General features: G+C 51.4%; 1 long non-coding RNA gene across 1 annotated transcript; it reads right to left on the bottom strand.

The window, feature by feature from the left end:
* Window positions 1-738: 738 nt before the first annotated feature.
* Window positions 739-3,327, bottom strand: LOC138922760 (uncharacterized). Its single transcript, XR_011435882.1, has 2 exons — window positions 2,224-3,327; window positions 739-1,448 (listed from the first exon to the last, which is right to left on the bottom strand). It is a non-coding gene; the product is annotated as an uncharacterized lncRNA (long non-coding RNA).
* Window positions 3,328-7,397: the final 4,070 nt, after the last annotated feature.

Here is a 7,397-nt window from a genome sequence, read left to right as displayed (position 1 = left end):
AGCGGTGATTCTAGTTTATGGCCCGTGTCCTGAAAAGAACTTCCCGAAGGGCCAGCCCGGCGGTACAGCAGTTAAGTTCGCACGTTCCGTTTTGTCGGCCAGGGGTTCGCCGGTTCGGATCCAGGGTGCGGACGTGGCGCCGCTTGGTGAGCCATGCTGTGGTCGGCGTCCCGCCTATCAACGGGAGGAGGATGGGCACGGATGTTAGCTCGGGACCACTCTCCCGGGGCAAAAAGAGGAGAATTGGCAGCAGGTGTCAGCTCGGGGCTCGTCTTCCTCGAAAAATAAATTAATTAAATAAATAGAAACAACTTCCCAAACCTCTCTGATAACTTGAAGCTTTGAAGTTTTGCGAGGTGAAATCAGGTGATAAAAAAGTCCACGGACGGGGGCAGCCCCGTGGCCGAGTGGTTAAGTTCCCACGCTCCCCTTCGGCGGCCCAGGGTTTTGCCCGTTCAGATCCCGGGCACGGACACGGCACCGCTCGTCGGGCCGTGTGGAGGCGGCGTCCCACATGCCACCACTAGAACGGCCCTCAACTAAGATAGACAACTATGTCATGGGGGGGATTTGGGGAGAAAAATCGGGGGGGGGGAAAAAACAAAAACGGAAGATTGGCAACAGTCGTTAGCTCGGGTGCCAAACTTAAGACAAAAACAATTTCCTTGACGATGTAGATCATTTCCGAGTAAGATAGAACCTGAGACGTGAGTGGCTAAATAGAAGTTTATCTACTTTGGGTTTGTGAGGATACGGAAACGAAAAGACGTTTGGGTCTATCGAGGAACACGTCTCGTGCTTTATTAAAAGCTTTGACAGGGGACGGCGGCACGGCGGCATAGTGGTTAAGCTCCTGCACTCAGCTTCGGCAGCCTGGGGTCCTCGGGTTCAGATCCCGGGCGTGGACCTCCACCGCTCCTCACACCGGGCTGTGGTGGCATCCCGTCCGCAAGATCAAGGAAGTGGGGCGCAGGTGTTACCTCGGGCCCGCTCTCCCTCAAGCAGAAAGAAGAGGAAGATTGGCAACAGGCGTCAGCTCTGTGAGGGCCGATCTTCCTCACCCAAAAACTAAAGTGAGATGAAATCAAATAAAGCGAAGGAAGAGATAAACCTATGAAATCCCATGTTTCTAAAAGTGGCCAAGTGTTTAGAAATTGGCCAAGCGACAGACTGCTCATGGGAAGGACAGTTCCTAATTGCTGACTTCTTAGTTTTCACCAAAATTAAGGTTCGTGAGGGTTAAAAATTCTACTTAACGAATGCGATGAAAGCCACTAGGCCGGCCCAGTGGCACGCTGGTTAAGTGTGCCTGTTCCACTTCGCCGGCCCGGGGTTCGCCGGTTCGGATCCCGGGGGTGGACGTGGCACCGCTGGGCGAGCCACGTGGTGGTAGGCGTCCCACATATGAAGTAGAGGAAGATGGGCACGGAGGTTAGCTCAGGGCCAGCCTTCCTCGGCAAAAAGAGGAGGATTGGCAGCAGTTAGCTCAGGGCTCATCGTCCTCAAAACAAAACAACACAAAACAAAACAAAAAGCCACTAAAAGTGAATATGGGAAACATCTTTGTGTTCAAGGAAAGTGAGATGGCTGCCTTCAGGCAAGAGGGCCTAAAAAGTAAAGATCGTTTTGTCTGTGAAAAGGTGATCACGGGGAAAAAAATCTGAGAAAAAGGTCTGTTCGTGGTCAAGTGGCCTAAAATTGGAACGAGTGGACAGATAGAAATGGCGAGCGATAGGATCTATTGGAGTCTATGAGGAAGCCATTGGGTGTCGGCCTAATTCGGCCTGACAGTGTTTTTCCAAAAGGGCCTGACGTGGCCGTCGAGCACGCATCGCATCGTAGATCTGCTTTAAACATTTCCTACGGCAAGAACCAATGCCCTTAAGGGAAAGGAGCAGCTTCCCCGTGCTCGGGCCTTTCCTTAAGGAGAGGCATCTTTCCTTAGGCTAGGAACGGATGGTTGCGCTCACCTTTGACCATCCGGCTCACCTGTGACCACCCAGGCCCAGACAACAGACCTGCCACCCAGCAGTGTCTGTCGATCGCTGTGCTGACAGAGCAGTGTCGCGACTATCGTCCAAGGGACCTTTCGATCCTATGTGAAACGTCCTCTCTGGGGGTCTAGAAGCACTCTGTACACCCCACTTCCCGGGCGCCCTTTCTTCCTTCAGGAAGAAAGGCCCCGGGCCACAGTCCTTACATCTTAGGTCAGAATAAACTCACCCCGATTTTCACGGATAGATTGGTTCCGGATTATTTCCATCGACAGAATGGAATCAAGTCAATGAGTTTCAAGATCGGAGGGAAGCTGATGCAAAATCAGAATTGGTTTTTCTCGCTCTCGAAAGGATACTTTTCTCTAACTTCTAGTCTCCTCCTGATAAAGACATTGGAAAAGGTTTCTCTTGACCTCTGAGGGAATCGACACCAAAGACAGAGATCCTCCATTTTGTCAGAATGATTTCCTAGGCCTCTAACGGAGGAGGCCTCCCTCGGACGGGAGCTCAGCTTTTGTTTTGCAACAGTTTTCCTCTCTCTGCTTGCCTTTAACATCTCCTTTCCCGTTCTTCTTATTTGGAAGGGAAATACGTGCACCGCTGGGGGGGGGAGGGGGAAGAATTTTCTAAATGACCAAAGAAGATCTACGACTGTTGTTATTTTGGTTTCACGGAGCAGTTCCACGTCCACATTTACCCCATTTTAAACACCCACACACACTCACAGCACGGCGCTGTGAGGATGTCCCGGGGAACTCGATTTGTGGAGGGAATGGCTGTGAGGTCTCTGCCCCCAACCCGCACCATTTGGGTGCTTCTGCTTGTTGATGAGGACGGGAAGCCCTGCTGAAATCCATATTCTTATCACCACACGTGAATCTGCACCCATGCTCCCCCCGTGTGTCGTCTTTGGGCTTTGCTGTGGCCCCGTGCGGAGGGAGACCCGTTTTGTCTTGTAAACTTTTCAGCGGCCAAGCGGCTCGGTCCTTTCCTCTACGACTTGTGGGCTCCGTCTGTCCGTCTGCCTTAGAAAGACCCTCTGGGCCGGAAGTGACAGGCTGCACACAATTCCTGACAGACTGCGGACAATTCCTCCGTCGTCACGGTCCTTCTCTGATGACGTGCATGGTTTCGGTTTGACAGCGACCCCCACCCCCCACCCCGCCCTGATTTTCTAAGTCCTCCCGGGACCCGGGAAGTGCTCGGGCCGCTCCGGGAATCGGGGGCCGGCAGCCCCGGCCTGCCCCGTGGCATCTCCGGGGACTTTTCCACCCTCTGTCCGCGTCAGCCAGCCGGCAGCCCCGGCCCGGCCCAGGAGTCACGTGGGGAGTCTGTCCCCTTCCTGGCAAGCCCACCCACCCCACCCCCCTCCCCGCCGATTTTCCAAGACCTCCTTCTGCGCCCAGGGTTGCCCTGTGCTGCCTGGGAGCTCCGAGGTGGACACCCTGGGGCCTCGCGTGGTGACCTCCCGGCCGCCCCAAGCGGGCCCAGAGAGAAAGAGAGAGAGAGACAGAGTCAGAGACAGAGAGACAGAGAGACAGAGACAGAGGTAGACAGAGAGAGACCTGACCCGGCGGTGGGCTCAGGCTGTGCACTCTCGCTGGCCGGTTCCCTCCCGCTGACCCCTCCGCGCCGGTTGTTGGGCGCCATCTGGCGGCCGCTTTTACAGAGTGGCCCTCCTCCGGAGCCCCGGCGACATGAGCAAGGGATGGGACTTGCAGGACGTCTGTGTGGTTTCCAGTGTGGGTCTGTGTGGAACAGAGCTGCTAAGAACATTCATGCCCCGGATTCTGTGTGAATGAACAGGAACGTGGCCGCAGCCCCCACCCCGCCCCCCGCCCCAGCCCCCGGGAGTGGCGGGAGTGGGGCCCTCCAGACCACCCTCGGGTTGGATGCCTCCCTCCCTGGAAGGACTCACGGGACTCCACAAAAGCTGACTTCCTGGAGGTCCAGCGGAGACCCCCAAGGCCCAAGGCCCCCACCACCACCACCACAGATCACTGTGGAAGCCTTAACGACCCAAGGCTCCAGCTACATACAGACGCTCTTAGGAGGCAAGATACACCAAGGGCTTATGTAGGTTGCCGCTTTCGGTGGTTGTTTCCGCGGCGTGTGAGTTTTGGAACCCGCCACGCCATTTTTCACAGAGGCCATACCGTTTCCCTTCACCACCAGTGAGGCGTGAGTGACTGACTTGGCTTCTCCGCGACCTCACTAGCAGTTTGATCCTGTTCCTGTATTTGGAAGAAGCCAGTCTCACCCATGTGTCCCCACAATGTCTCCCTCTAATTTTCTCACTTGCTTTTCCAGGGAACAGCTCACATCTTTTCATGCGCTCATTGGTCATCCATGCGTACCTCCTCCTCCCCAGGTGAAAGTGCCTGCTCTGTCTATTGGCCTTCCATTGTATTTGTATTTTTCAGTGTTGATTTCCCCCGGGTCTCCACTCCATTGAGGGTTTTTTTTTGTTGTTGTTGTTTTTTTTTCTGCTTAAAGATTGCCACCTGAGCTAAGCCTCTGTTTCCCATCTTTGTCAGTTTCAGAGGGTAGATTTCTCAGTCTTGCTCTTTCCCAAGTTCTGCACGCCCTTGTGTGTGTGTGTGTGTGTTTTTTTTGCTCAAATATTGAACCTAAGCTAGCATCTGTTGCCCATCTTCGTCAGTTTGAGAGGGTAGGTTTCTCAGTGTTGCTTTTTCCCCAGGTCTCCAAGTCCCTCAGTGTGTGTGTGTGTGAGTGTGTGTGTTTTCTTTGCAAGATTGGCACTTGAGCTAACGTGTGTTGCCAATCTTTGTCAGTTTCAGAGGCTAGATTTTTCAGTATCGCTCTTTCCCAAGGTCTCCACTCCCTTGCTCTTTTCTTTTCTTTTTTTTTTTTTGGCTTAAAGATTGTCACCTGAGCGAGGCTCTGTTGCCCTGCTTCCTCCGTTTCAGAGGGTACCTTTTTTCAGGGTTGCTTTTTCACCGGGTCTCCTCGCCATTGTAGTTTTGTATTTTATTTTATTTTTTTGCTTAATGATTGCCACCTGAGGTAGCCTCTGTTGCCCATTTTCGTCAGCTTCAGAGGGTGGATTTCTCAGTGTTGCTTTTTCCCCAGGTCTCCACGCCCTTGTGTTTTCCTTTTGCTTAACGATTGCCACCTGAGCTAGCCTCTGTTGCCCATCGTCGTCAGTTTCAGAGGGTACATTTCTCAGTGCTGCTTTTTCCCCAGGTCTCCACGCCCTTGTGTGTTTCTTTTGCTTAACGATTGCCACCTGAGCTAGCCTCTGTGGCCCATCTTTGTCAGTTTCAGAGGGTAGATTTCTCAGTCTTGCTCTTTCCCAAGTTCTGCACGCCCTTGTGTGTGGGTTTTTTTTTTTTTTTTTTTTTTTTGCTCAAATATTGAACCTAAGCTAGCATCTGTTGCCCTTCTTCGTCAGTTTCAGAGGGTGGATTTCTCCGTGTTGCTTTTTCCCCAGGTCTCCACGCCCTTGTGTGTTTCTTTTGCTTAACGATTGCCACCTGAGCTAGCCTCTGTGGCCCATTTTCGTCAGCTTCAGAGGGTGGATTTCTCAGTGTTGCTTTTTCCCCAGGTCTCCAAGTCCCTCAGTGTGTGTGTGTGTGAGTGTGTGTGTTTTCTTTGCAAGATTGGCACTTGAGCTAACGTGTGTTGCCAGTCTTTGTCAGTCAGAGGCTAGATTTTTCAGTATCGCTCTTTCCCAAGGTCTCCACTCCCTTGCTCTTTTCTTTCTTCCTACCTTTCTTTCTTTCTTTCTTTCTTTTTGGCTTAAATATTGTCACCTGAGCTAGGCTCTGTTGCCCTGCTTCCTCCGTTTCAGCGGGTACCTTTTTTCAGGGTTGCTTTTTCACCGGGTCTCCTCGCCATTGTAGTTTTTTTATTTTATTTTATATTTTTGCTTAATGATTGCCACCTGAGGTAGCCTCTGTGGCCCATCTTCGTCAGTTTCAGAGTGTGGATTTCTCCGTGCTGCTTTTTCCCCAGGTCTCCACGCCCTTGTGTGTTTCTTTTGCTTAACGATTGCCACCTGAGCTAGTCTCTGTTGCCCATCTTTGTCAGTTTCAGAGGGTAGATTTCTCAGTCTTGCTCTTTCCCAAGTTCTGCACGCCCTTGTGTGTGTGTGTGTGTGTGTGTTTTTTTTTTTTTTTTTTTGCTCAAATATTGAACCAAAGCTAGCATCTGTTGCCCATCTTCGGCAGTTTCAGAGGGTAGAATTCTCAGTGTTGCTTTTTCCCCAGGTCTCCACGCCCTTGTGTTTCCCTTTTGCTTAAAGATTGCCACCTGAGCTAGCCTCTGTTGCCCATCGTCGTCAGTTTCAGAGGGTACATTTCTCAGTGCTGCTTTTTCCCCAGGTCTCCACGCCCTTGTGTGTTTCTTTTGCTTAACGATTGCCACCTGAGCTAGCCTTTGTTGCGCTTCTTTCTCAGTTTCTGAGGGTGGATTTCTCCGTGTTGCTTTTTCCCCAGGTCTCCACGCACTTCCTTTTATTTTTCCTTAAAAATTGCCACCTGAGCTAGCCCGTGTTGCCCATGTTCGTCAGTTTGAGAGGGTGGATTTCTCAGTGTTGCTTTTTCCCCAGGTCTCCACGCCCTTGTGTGTTTCTTTTGCTTAACGATTGCCACCTGAGCTAGCCTCTGTGGCCCATCTTCGTCAGTTTCAGAGGGTAGATTTCTCAGTGCTGCTTTTTGCCCAGGTCTCCACGCCCCTGTGTGTTTCTTTTGCTTAACGATTGCCACCTGAGCTAGCCTCTGTTGCCCATGTTCGTCAGTTTCAGAGGGTGGATTTCTCCGTGCTGCTTTTTACCCGGGTCTCCACGCCCTTGTGTCTTTCTTTTCTGCTTAAAGGTTGCAACCTGAGCTAGGGTCTGTTGCCCATGTTCCTCAGTTTCAGAGGGTGGATTTCTCCGTGCTGCTTTTTACCCGGGTCTCCACGCCCTTGTGTGTTTCTTTTGCTTAACGATTGCCACCTGAGCTAGCCTCTGTGGCCCATTTTCGTCAGCTTCAGAGGGTGGATTTCTCAGTGTTGCTTTTTCCCCAGATCTCCACGTCCCTCAGTGTGTGTGTGTGTGAGTGTGTGTGTTTTCTTTGCAAGATTGGCACTTGAGCTAACGTGTGTTGCCAGTCTTTGTCAGTCAGAGGCTAGATTTTTCAGTATTGCTCTTTCCCAAGGTCTCCACTCCCTTGCTCTTTTCTTTCTTTCTTTCTTTCTTTCTTTCTTTCTTTCTTTCTTTCTTTCTTTCTTTCTTTCTTTCTTTCTTTTGGCTTAAATATTGTCACCTGAGCGAGGCTCTGTTGCCCTGCTTCCTCCGTTTCAGAGGGTACCTTTTTTCAGGGTTGCTTTTTCACCGGGTCTCCTCGCCATTGTAGTTTTGTATTTTATTTTATTTTTTTGCTTAATGATTGCCAC

This window comes from Equus caballus, unplaced genomic scaffold, assembly GCF_041296265.1.
Source record: "Equus caballus isolate H_3958 breed thoroughbred unplaced genomic scaffold, TB-T2T unassigned-0002506, whole genome shotgun sequence".
Classification (NCBI taxonomy): Eukaryota; Metazoa; Chordata; class Mammalia; order Perissodactyla; family Equidae; genus Equus; species Equus caballus.
The sequence above is the reverse complement of the archived record's forward strand: the minus strand, read 5'-3'. Positions and strand labels throughout refer to the sequence as shown.